Here is a 12,679-nt window from a genome sequence, read left to right on the forward strand (position 1 = left end):
AAATGTAAACTGGAACAACTGGAAATGTAAACTGGAACAATCTTTTGTAAGACAATTTGACAATATTTATCTACACTATAAATGTACAAAAACCTTGACTCAGCAATTCCACATCTAAGCATTCTGTGCTATACTGACACAGGTTCACAACATTTGTAACGAACTGAAATTAAACTTTAATGTCTATTAGAAGGGTACCAACTAATTATGTTATTCATAGCATGCAATTGTTGAAAAGAACAAGCTCATTAAATGTTGATATGAAAGTAATCAAGATAAACTGACAAAAGCAAAGCACAGAACAGCACATAGAGAACAGAGAAAAAAACAAAAATTACAATTACATATACCTGTCCTATCCAATACAGTAGCCACTAGACATACACGGTTTGAAATATGACTAATGTGACTGAAGAACCGAAAAACTGATGGTGTCATTTTATTAGGTCAAAATGTACATTTAATGGATTTTTAAAACAAGAGACTGTTTCTATTGTTGCTTCATTCCTCTGTATGACACACACTGAAAATATTTGTTTCTTTGCTGAATGGATGGGCAAATGCTCTGAATCACAGTTTACAGCACTGCTGAAAGAAACAGAAGACAGTGAACTTGGTATCATTCTTTTCAATGCTTCCTGGGTGAGTTGTGGGAGTTTTACAAAGTTACTGTACTGTGAACTCCAACTAAAGATTTTCTAGTCACAAAAGGAATGATTATAAATGATTTAATAACCAAAGACAAAAAATGGCAGGATGATTTGTTTTCTCCTTGATATCACACCTATTTAGGTATTTTTTTTAAAACATTGCTACAGGCAATAATATAGATAAGGAACGATAAGGTAAAGCCTGACAAATGCATAATATATTTAACATGAAGTTCATGAATAGGCAAAATAAATCTGTAGTTAGTCAGAATCATGGTAACAAGGAGTTGGGGTGATAATATTGTCTGGAAAGGGGTGTGATAGGGAATGTTCTTTACCTTTGTCTGTAGTAATTACACTGGTTTAAACATATGAGCTGTATGCCTAAGATTAGAGGACTTTTTTGTTATTCCTGTTGTCTCTTCTAAGCAAACTCTCATTATTGTTCAGGCTTATCTGAAAAGCTTCCATAAAAATCAATCAGGTGATATCTATATGATCTTGTGAGATGCAAATTTAGAAAGAAGACAAGGGAAGGTCATTTCATAACATCGGAAACTACCGAAGTTCCCTAATACACTAAAAGGTACAAGTACCACCATTATGATGCAGCATTCACACACCCACCATACTTCCCCAACTTAAAAAAAAAATCCACATTCCTTCATTTCAATTTAATGACTATGAACCTAAAAGTATATTCACTGTCAGGATAAAGTGTAAAAACACTCTTTTACCTTAATCTGCTAGTTATTACTAATAGTAAGGCCCTGGTAAAATGAGCACCTAGAGCAAAATGCCATGAAAGTATTATGTGCACTGAGATTTTCCAGATAGCAAAACCTGCTTGAAACAAACTGGCAGCCTGAAAGCTCCCAAGAGCACACAAGTGCTAGGAAAACATTCTTCACAGCAGTTTGGAATAAAAAAAAAAAAAAAGTTTTTTTAAAGGTTAAATGTTTGAATCGTGAAGAAGAAAAGTAGATGCAAAGAGTTCATTCAAAATCATCCTCAACCCATGGAAAATACCCAGTTGGCCTACGAGATTTATCGGCCCCCCAAAATAACTTCCTGAAAGGCACAAAAAGCCTCAAAAAACAAGCAATGGACAAGGGTGAGGGAGACCGGCGCTCACGGAGGCCAGGAAGCAACAGCACTGTAGTTCTTCTCCAATACACTGCATCCTCCACTTTTCTCCCTGAGCTATACATTTACTCATTTCCCCTTCCCTTGTAAATAAACCTTTTATTAACCTTTCGCGTGTGCCTGCAGTAGGGTATTGATAAGTCCTTTTAAACGCGCGGGTGAGGACCCACAGTCAGGCACCCCGTTTTGTATCGGGGCTGCCCTGTAACACTTGCGCTACTAGCAGCTCATGGTACCGTCAAAACCACAGGGCAGGAGGACCCCTGAACGGCAGGCGGGCTCCCCAAGACAGTTAACCTGGGCCAGGCAGTGCTTCGACCGCGGCCGGAACACTCCAAGTGCCGCGTCCCTTCGAGGTACCGAGCGGGTCCCTCCCGCGCACCGCAGCCCTGGTTAGGTGCAAGGCGGACGACACACCAACAGCTCTGCTCCCTTCGCCCGCTAATTACCGCTCCGTGGGCGCCGAACCTCTCAGTCCACTCCATCCAGAGACCCAGTCACCCCAGCACTTATGAAAGAGCCGCCACAAACAAGCCTCCGGCCGAGCCCGCCCCCCAGCCCGACTCCGCCCCCGGCCCGAAGGCGCCTGGGAAGTGTAGTTTCTTGCAGCCCTGTATCCTTGCGAGCGGCCACCGCGGGGGGTCCAGGCAAACTACAACTCCCAGCAACATCAGAGAGACAGGCGTTACCTACGGGTTTAGGGCCGGCGCCTGACGCCAGGGGCGGCGGGCAAAGACCTGGGGGAGGCGGGCGGCTGGGCGGGAGGGAAAACGGTTTCTAAGCGTGAACTTCCGAGTGAAACTGAACTCCCGCCCAGCCCCGCCCCCTGCAGGCCCCTGCCCCTTTGAGGAGCGCGGACAGCGAACAACCAGGCAGTCTGTCTGCGTGGAGGAAACACCTCCAAAATGGGGCACCCGAACTTTTAAGCTCACAACCTAAAGGCTGCCACATTTTAGAAGTGATTTTGGGGAGAACAGGGTGTGGGGTCTACTTTGGAGTTACTTTTTTTTGCCCCCGTTTTCCACTTTGGATGTGACTGACGTTTTTTCCAGTCTTGCACACTTTCAAAGAGCAAAGGTGATCACGTGAGAATTCACTCCCCAAATGTTCATGGCCCATCTTTTCTCTAGGCTAGTGCGTGTTGGGCAGTATGTGTCCCTAAGTATTAAAAACTATTTTGAACACCGAAAGTGCAGGATTTTGGGCCTCCCCTGGTGGCGCAGCGGTTGAGCGCTGGGCTGCGAGGCTGCCCGCAGCCCCTGCAGCGCTGGCTCGTTCCTGGCCGCCGGCGAGGGTCCCACAAAAAAAAAAAGAAAGAAAGAAAGAAAGTGCAGGATTTTGAAAATGTTTTCTTCATTGCTGCCACAGCGTGTTGTGCAGTCTCAGCTGTCCACGTTACCACAGTGGACAGAACCCGAAACCTTTGCGTTTTAATGAAATAGCATGCCAGGTAAAACTTCAAGAAATCAAACGACGTGCCTTTATGACAATGGTATGATAGCTAAAACAAACTGCCACTACTTAAAGATAATTAAGGAACGATTTCACAGAAATTTGGTCCTCCAAAACTGTTTTGTTACCTACTTCAAAAATAGTCCTTTTTTCATTATTTTCATTGTCATGGATTGAGGTAACTAAAGGTCAAGACACACAACTAACTATGTGAGATGCCATAATGTTCCAGAGGTTCTGCATTCTGGGGCCCTTGGGTGGCTGTTTTGACATCCCTGACTGGGTGCAAACCACCTGCTTCTCTCTCCCTTCAACCCACCCCCCACCCCACCCCCTCTGCCCCAGGTGGGGACTAGCAATATAATACAGCACAGAACTCTGCCCCCTGAAGTCTGGGTAGTCCTTAGCAGTACCTTAGTCTGAACTCTGCCCTTGACAAACAGAGCTAGGGGGCTGCTGAGAGGGGTTGGAGCAGAGCAGACATTTTAAGGGGACCCTTTTAAAGGGAGGGAAGTATGCGGACTCTCATGGGAGCTGTTAGGGAGGTGGGAAGGACTTGCTGCCTGCCCCACCAAGTGACACACGACAGCAGCAGCAGCAGCAGCAGCAGCAGCAGCAACCTTTTGCCACCCCTGTAGTGACAGGGCTTGGTAAGACTTTGCCCCACTTTGTTGTAGCCCTCAGCTACAAATGCAGCAGATTTTGCTGCACCCTGCTGTCTCCTATAGCTGCAGTTAGTTCTACCTTGCACCATTGTTAGTAACTAGACTTCCCTATACCTCTACCTGCTATATCTCTCCTTCTCTACCCTGTTGTTAAAAATAAATTGGGTTTTTTTTTTCCTGCACCAAAGGCTCTTTTGATTGCTTTTGTGGCAGCAAGTGGCCAGACCCAGAGCCAGTGAGAGAGGTTCTGACCTGGTCACAATTTTTTTTAAAGATTTATTTTTTATTTATACAATAGCTGGGGTATGGGCCAGAGGCACAGGAGGATGAGAGGATTCACCAGAGACAGAGTAGGGAGCAGAACAGGCAGACAGACCGAAAGCACTGCTGAGGGGAGCAGCAGGCAAGACAGGAGAGGTCTGCCCCATCATGTGGGTTTCTCCCTGGCCGGCCGAGAATCAAACCCACACTGCAGAAGCTGCGGACAGCTTCACAACACTGCGCTCAACCCGCTGCACCACTGGGGAGGCCACAATTTTTAAATTCTTTGCCTAGTAATAGATTTTTGGTTCCCTAACCAGGAATCAAACCCAGGCCATGGTGGTGAGAGCTCAAATCCTAATGGACAGACCACCAGGGAACCAAAAAACTATATCTTAAATGGTGCTGGATTACAAAACTGGTATCATCAATGCCCTGATAACATCTCTTTCCGGATTTTACATGTAATTACCTCTGCACTAACTTTGATTTCAACACCATCTGCGTGCTTTACTGCAAAAGCGATTTAATGATGGGGCCTCCCCTGGTGGCTCAGTGGTTGAGCGCTGGGCTGCAAAACTGCCCGCAGCCTTTGCAGCACCAGTTCGATCCCTGGCCAGCCGTCCGCGAGGGTCCCACATGGCGCGACAGACCTCTCCTGCCACGCCTGCTGCTCCCCTCAGCAGTGTATTTCGTCAGTCTGCCTGTTCTGTTCCCCGCTCTGGCTCTGGTGAATTCTCTCACCCTCCTTCGCTTCTGACTGTACCCAGTGTCTGTATAAATAAATAAATAAATCTTTAAAAAAAAATGGTTTAATGATGGAGCTCACAGCAGTTTGGCCACTAACTCAGAGAGCTGATCCTGCCCATCGAGGTAGACTGTGCCAAGAAAAGGGAGCAAGAGTGCCACATTGTTGTGCTTATAGATGAGGATTCCAGGATTGAGATGAAGACCATGTCCCACCTAAACACCAGAACGAAGCCTGAAAGTGCTTCTGTGAAGGCTCTAGCACCACCCATACCCTACAAGACCCCAGTAATTGTGCCAACCATTAGGTAAATAAATGCCAAAAACAGTAGAAGAGAAAGACTTACACGTAACAAAAACTCCAACTACAGGAGAGCAAACCCAAAGGCAACAACAGGGAGAAAGAAAATACAAATCATCAAGCAAGCTTTCCAGGGAACAATACACCACCGAGAGAAAACAAAACCCCAGAACCAAGCCACAGAGATATGGAAGAGCTTCTTTATCTATCAGATATAGTATTCAAGATGACCATGATTAAGAAAACTAAAGAATGGAAACAATACAAAGTAAACTCAAAAAAGAAATAAATACTATAAGAAAAAAATCAACAAACAATACTGAAATTGAAGCAAAAGAAAAAAAATAACAGAATTGTAGGAGGAAGCAAAATATTCAGGAGTAAGCCAATGGAATAGAATAAATCAAATGCAAGAACAAATCAGTGATGTTAAAGATGAAAGAGGTTAAGAAGACAGAAAAGACTTCAAAGAAATAGAAAAAATATTGATGAAATTCATATGGAGCCACCAAAAACCTCAAATAGCCAAAGATCTCCTGAAAAAAAAAAGAAGGTAATGGAAGTATCACACTCCCAGACTTCAAAACTATACTACAAAGCCATAATAATCAAAACTGCATGGTATTGAACAAGAACAGACACACAAACCAATGGAACCAAATAGAAAATCCAGAAATAAATCCACAAATTTACGGTCAACTAATCTTTGACAAAGGAGCAAAGAATATGTAATGGAGCAAAGAAAGTTTTGTCAATAAATGGTGCTGGGAAAACTGGGTTGCTACATGCAAAAAAATGAAACTTGACTACCACCTCACACCATGCACAAAAACCAACTCAAATGGACTAAAGAACTAACATAAGACCTGAAAACATAAAATATATAGAAGGAAATATAGGTAAAACACTACATGACATACACCTCAGTAACATCTTTAAAGAGTCATCACCCAAAGCAGTGATAGTGAAGGAAAAATAAACAGATGGGACTACATCAAATTAAAGAGCTTCTGTACAGCAAAAGAGACAGTAACCAAAACAAAGAGAAACCCCACCTATTGGGAGAAAATTTTTTGCACACAACACTAATGATAAAGGACTGATCACAAAAATCTACAAAGAGCTGACAAGACTCAATAAAAACAGAATAAATAACCCAGTCAAAAAATGGACAGAAGGGCTATAAAGAAACTTCTCCAGGGAGGAAAGGCAAATGAACAATAGGCATATGAAAAAATGTTCAACATCACTGATAATCAGGGAAATGCAAATCAAAACTACAATAAGATGCCATCTTACACCAGTTAGAATGGCATATATTAAAAAAAAAAACCTAGCAACAACAAATGTTTGTGAGGATGTGGAGAAAAAGGAACTCTCCTGCACTGCACGTGGGAGTGCAAAATGGTCTAACCACTATGGGGAGCTGTGTGGAGATTCCTCAATCTGCTAACGATGGAGCTTCCATAAGATCCAGCAATTCTATTCCTAGGTATTTACCCAAAGGACACAGAAACATTAATTCAAAAGGACACTTGCACCCCTATGTTTATAGCAGCACTATTTACAATACGTAAGCTATGGAAACAACTCAAATGCCCAAAAATAGATGACTGCATCAAGAAGATGTGGTGCATATACACAATGGAATATTACTCAGCAATCAATAAGATAAACTCATGCAATTTGCAGCAACATGGATGGAGCTGGAGGGTATCATGCTCAGAGAAATAAGCCAGAAAGAAAAATACCAGATGGTCTCACTCATAGCAGAAATTTAGAAAACCTAAATAGGGGATCAGGAAAAAGACTAATTATAATAAAATCAAAATCAACAAGCAACTATAAACCAGACACACACTACAGGAGGGGAGAAGGGAGTAGGATCAAGACAAGGGGGGTGGGAATTGTACGGGGACTATAACCAAAATGAAAATGCATACATTGTACAAAAATGAAAAATGATGTAAAAAATATACAAAATAAAAAAAAATAGAAAAGAGGGAAACAAAGGAAAAAGAATGAAGAAACTCATTGAGAATATTCTGACACCACAAGGAAAGGAAATTTAACAATCATAGGAATGCGAAAAAGAGAAGAGAGAACAGAGAATCTATTTAGGGGAAATAGTGGAGGAGAACTTTCCAAACTTAAAGAAGGAAATGAACCCAAAAATACAAAAAGCCAAAAGAACAACTAGCTACTAGATGAAAGGAAAACTAGAGAGGACATATAATAGTGAAATTCCGAAGACAAAGAAAAAATAATGAAGCTGACAAGGTATAAGAAACATATAACCTATATTGGGCCTCCCTGGTGACACAGCGGGTTGAATGCAGCGCTGTGAAGCTGTATGCAGCCTCTGCAACGCGGGTTCGATTCCTGACCAGCCAGGGAGATACCCATATGGCACAGCAGACCTCTCCTGTCTTGCCTGTTGCTCCCCTCAGCAGTGTATTTTGATCCTTCTGCCTGTTCTGCTCCCTGCTCTGTCTCTGGTGGATTCTCTCACCCTCCCACGCCTCTGGCTGGTAACCCAGTGCTTGTATAAATAAATAAATCTTAAATATATATGTATATAATCTATAAAGGAACATCGATTAGACTTAGATCTCTCTAAAAAATACTAAGGGCAGGAAGAGAATAGAATGACATATTCAAAATACTCCAAGACAGTAGAGTCAAGACTACTGATCCCACAAGTCTTTCTTTTGCCTATGAGAGAGAAAGATAAGGCCCATATCAGACAAAGAAAATCTTAGGGAGTTGGCATCCACTAGCCTCCTCTCCAAGAAATATTAAAAGAAATTTTAGGATCTCAAGACAAAGGAGGAACAAACACAAAGAACTGAATAAGGAGTTTTAAAATTTTTTTATTGATTTTTTAATGTTTTACCTTTTTATATTTTGTTAATTTTTGGATAGTATTTTATTTCTCTCCTCCATTGTAGTCCCTGGAGTTCTCCTAGCACCATAGTACCCATTATCCACCACCACAGTCCTTTGTGCTCTTCCCTCCCCTGTTTTGACCCTTCCCTCTTCTCCTTCCCTGCTGTATACCTCTGATCTATGGTCAGCTTGCAAGTTTTGTCTTTTTTGTTTTCCCCTGACACTTTGTTTGGTTTTTCTGTATTCCACATATAAGTGAAACCATCAGGTCAACTAATCTTTTCCCTTGATTTATTTTGCTTCTTATAATCCCTTCCAGCTCCATCCCATGTTGCTGCAAATAGCATGAGTTTGTCTTTTTGATTGCTGAGTGGTATTCTATTGTGTATTTATACCACAAATTCTTGATCCACTCATCTGTTTTGGGGCATTTGAGTTGTTTTCGTATTTCAACTATTGTAAATAGTGCTAAAATAAACATACAAGTGCAGGTTTCCTTCCAAATTAGTGTTTGTGTGTCCTTTGAGTATCTTCTTAGGAGTGAAATTGCTGGGTCATATGGTAGCTCCGTTTTTAGGAACCTCTAAAGCTCTCCCTAGTGGCTGGACCAGTTTATGTTCCCACCAGCAGTGTAAAAGAGTTCCCTTATCACCACATCCTCTCCAATATTTGTTTCTGGCTGCTTTAATATGGGCCGTTCTCACAGGTGTGAGGTGGTGTCTCACTGTGGTTTTGATTTGTATTTCCCTGATTGATAAGTGATGTTGAACATATTTTCAGATGTCTGTTGGCCATTTGCATTTCTTCTTTGAAGAACTGTCTATTTAGCTCTTAGGTTCTGTGTTTTGTTGTAGAGTTGTATGAGCTCTTTGTAGATCTTTGATATCAGTCCCTTATCAGATGTATGATATGTAAATATTTCTTCCATTCAATAGGGTGTCTCTTTGTTTTGATTGCTGGCTTTTTTGCTGTACAGAAGTTTTTTAGTTTGAGGTCATACCAGCTGCTTATATATATATTGAATAAGGAATTAAATAGAACAATTGCTAGGCACGAAATGGCAATAATATACATTTACATGACAATAATCACTCTAAACTTTAGTGGACTGAACTCCTCAATAAAGAGGCATGGAGTATATAGTTGGATTAGGAAACAGAATGCAGTCTGCTGCTACTTCCAGGAAACATACCTGTAAGGGCAGGATGGCCACAGGGCATGTTTTCTATGATTCCAGCAGATGGGGTGAAGGAGAAGTCCTGGAGCCCTCAGTGGCTTTTCAGGCTTTTATTGGGATTTACCAAGCATATGGCAGGCAGAGGCCTGCCAGCCTCCCAGGGCCCCCAGCAAGTCTTCACTCTTTCTGGGCTCTCCGGTGTTCTCTGGTGGCCTTGTTCTCTGCTCCTCTCGTGGTTCTGCTTCTGTGCTCTCCCATTCATTCTTCTGCTCTCCGGTTCGTGCTTCTGCTTCTGCTAGCGTCCCCATGATGCCGCCCTTATAAGCCCAGTCTCTCAGCACAGGTGAATCCCATCTACATATGCCAACACCCTAATCCAGGTGCTCACCATCAGGTGTGCATTCAGGACTACAAGGATCCATCATCAATCCTAATGGCGGGAAGGCAGAAAAGCCTGATGCTTTTTCACTTACCCTACAATACCTAAGTACCAAGGATAAACAGACTGAATGTAATGTGGGTCTGCCACTCCTAGGCAGCCTATTTGGCCGCCATTTTGTCACCTAAACAAGGTCAAAGTGGCCTGGCCAGTTAGGAACAGGAGCCCAACTCTTCAGTTCTTCAAATCAAACAAGAGCACAAAGCTGGATCACACTGGGAAGGTTATGCATCACAAGGTATGTCCGGAATGCCCGGGGGGCTGAGGACTGATGCATAACATGTGCATCAGGAGGTATGTCCGGAATACCTGGGGGGGGCGGTGGCTGAGGACCCATGCATAACACGAAGTATGTCCAGAATGCCCAGGGGGCTGAGGACCGATACATAACACATACTCCCGACTTATACATCACGAGGTATGACTGGGAATGCAGGGGGTGGGGGGGAGAAGGGGTGGGGAGGCTGAGGACTGATGTATGAAAACGGACCCCAAAAGCTGATCAGTGGAATGCCTTGTTGATAAGATTAGAACCATGGCTGGGGATTAGGGTGTATCATTAAGTAGATAAGAAATGCCTGAAGGGCAGACTCACAATCCCTAATCTTCTACACCCTTTCCCCTTCTTTAATCTCCTTAATCTCCTTACAGCCAATTACGTGTGTCAATAAAAGGGCCAGGATCTTGCTTTTCAGCAGCATCCTGCATTATGTATCCTGCTCCATGACTCCCATTTGTCAGTGTGGTCCAACGCAACAATGCAAAGGCACAAAAGTTGCTAAAATAGTGTTAAAAACAGCGCCTGAAAAATATTGTCATTGGAATTGAATGCTACCTTACTTGTAAAGAAAAACTTGAGAGGGGCCTCCCTGGTGGCGCAGTGGTTGAGCGCTGGGTTGCGAAGCTGCCCACAGCCTCTGCAGAGCCGGTTCAATCCCTGGCTGCTCCCCGGCCGCCGGGTGAGGGTCCCACATGGCACGCAGACCTCTCCTGCCGCCCGCTGCTCCCCTCAGCAGTGTACTTTGGTCCTTCTGCCTGCTCTGCTCCCCGCTCTGGCTCTTGTGAATTCTCTAGTCCTCCCGCGCTTCTGACTGTACCCAGTGCTTGTATAAATAAATAAATAAATCTTAAAAAGAAAAAAAAATCAAGGGGAAAAAAAAAAATTGAAAGGAGAAGTGGTGGTCAGTCTGAAGTAATTTGTAATTATGTCCAGCACCTTTATCTAGATGTCATGGGAAAAAGAAGAGTCACTGTAGGGTAAGGTAGAAAGTATCAGGCTTTTGTTCTGTTCAGCTGTTCTGTTCCACTCCAGCTCTGGTGAATTCTCTCGCCCTCCCGCGCTTCTGACTGTACCCAGTGCTTGTGTAAATAAATAAATCTTAAAAAAAAAAAAAAAAGAAGTATCAGGCTTTTCTGCCCTCCTGCCATTAGGATGGATGATGGAATGCTGTGGTCCTGAATGCATGCCTGATGGCGGGCACCTGGAGCAGGGTGTGGGCGTATGTAGATGGGATTCATCTGGGCTGAGAGACTGGCTTTTAAGGGTGGAGTCACAGGGATGCCAAGAAAGAGAAAGAAGCAGAAGGAGTAGAGAAGCTGAGAGAGAAGTAGAGCCATGAGAAGAGCAGAGAGAACCCGAGAGAAGGCCAGAGAGCCCAGAGTGAAGACTTGCTGGGGGCTGGGAGGCCTGCCAGCCTCCTGGCTCCTCAGTACCCCTGCCTGCTGTGTACCTGGTAATCCCAATGAAAGCCTGAGGGCAAAAGCCACTGAGGGCTCCAGGATTCCTCCTTTACCCGGTCTGCTGGATCAGAAAACCTGCTCAGTGGCCATTCCCAAACTTACAGTCACCTTGTGGATTTCCAATGTGTTTGAAGCAAATCCCTCATTAAACTGGTAGCTGCTGGAGAATATTTCTCAGAGGACCAGGAGAATTTTCTGTGTCAATATGTCGTCTGTCAGTGTGTTTTCCCTTTGTGTTTAGTTATCTGGGCATCTAAAGGACAATAGTGGTGTCCAGAGATCAGGAGTGTAATGCAAATCAGTCTAGATGCTTTGTGAGAGCTAATTTGATTTGAAATATATGGTCTCAAAGATTGTAACATGAGACGTAATTTTTTTCATTTATGTCAGGCCCAAGCTACCCTGAAATAACAACTTAGGGTAAATTTACTTAAGACTTTGAGCATTCTTTTTGCCTCATCTACTGTGAGAATGAAGACCATTCTCAGAAGGGTCGCACTGTTATTGTGAAGGGCCACAGAGGCACCCTGCAGAGGGACTTCAATCACATCAATGTCAACTCAGTCTGTTTGGGAAGAAAAAGAGTCTCCAGGTTGACAAATGGTGGGGAAATAGAAAGGAACTGGCTACTGTTTGCACTATCTGTAGTCATGTACAGAACATGATCAAGGGTATTACACTGGGCTTCCATTATAAGATGAGGTCTGTGTATGCTCACTTCCCTATCAACGTTGTTATTTAGGAGAATGGGTCTCTTATTGAAAACCAAAGTTTCTTGGGCAAAAAATACATTCGCAGGGTTCAGATGAGACAAGGTGTTGCTTGTTCAGTATCTGAAGCCCAGAAAGATGAGTTGATTCTTGAAGGAAGCGACATTAAACTTGTATCAAATTCAGCTGCTTTGATTCAGCAAGCCACGACAGTTAAAAACAAGGATATCAGGAAATTTTTGGATGGTATCTATGTTTCTGAAAAAGGAACAGTTCAGCAAGTGGATGAATAAGATTTAAGTTGTCCGGCCACAGACCAGCAAGATAATGGATGATTTCTTAGACCTATTTGTGATACATCTTTAAGATGCAATAATTTGGGACTTTTTTTTTTCCTTAAGCTGATTATCCTTTCAAACTTTTAAGAAAATAAACAGTTCAAGTCAGTTCTAGTGTGCTAAGAAAAGTAACAAGGAAGTTTTACCGAAGGACTTTACAGAGA

General features: G+C 43.1%; 1 pseudogene across 1 annotated transcript; it reads left to right on the forward strand.

The window, feature by feature from the left end:
• The first annotated feature begins 2,025 nt into the window (after window positions 1-2,025).
• LOC311171813 (large ribosomal subunit protein uL6-like) lies at window positions 2,026-12,470 on the forward strand (annotated as a pseudogene). Its single transcript has 2 exons — window positions 2,026-2,152; window positions 11,903-12,470. The product of its transcript is annotated as a large ribosomal subunit protein uL6-like (transcript).
• The last annotated feature ends 209 nt before the right edge of the window (window positions 12,471-12,679 follow it).

This window comes from Talpa europaea (assembly GCF_964194135.1).
Source record: "Talpa europaea genome assembly, chromosome: 6".
NCBI lineage: Eukaryota > Metazoa > Chordata > Mammalia > Eulipotyphla > Talpidae > Talpa > Talpa europaea.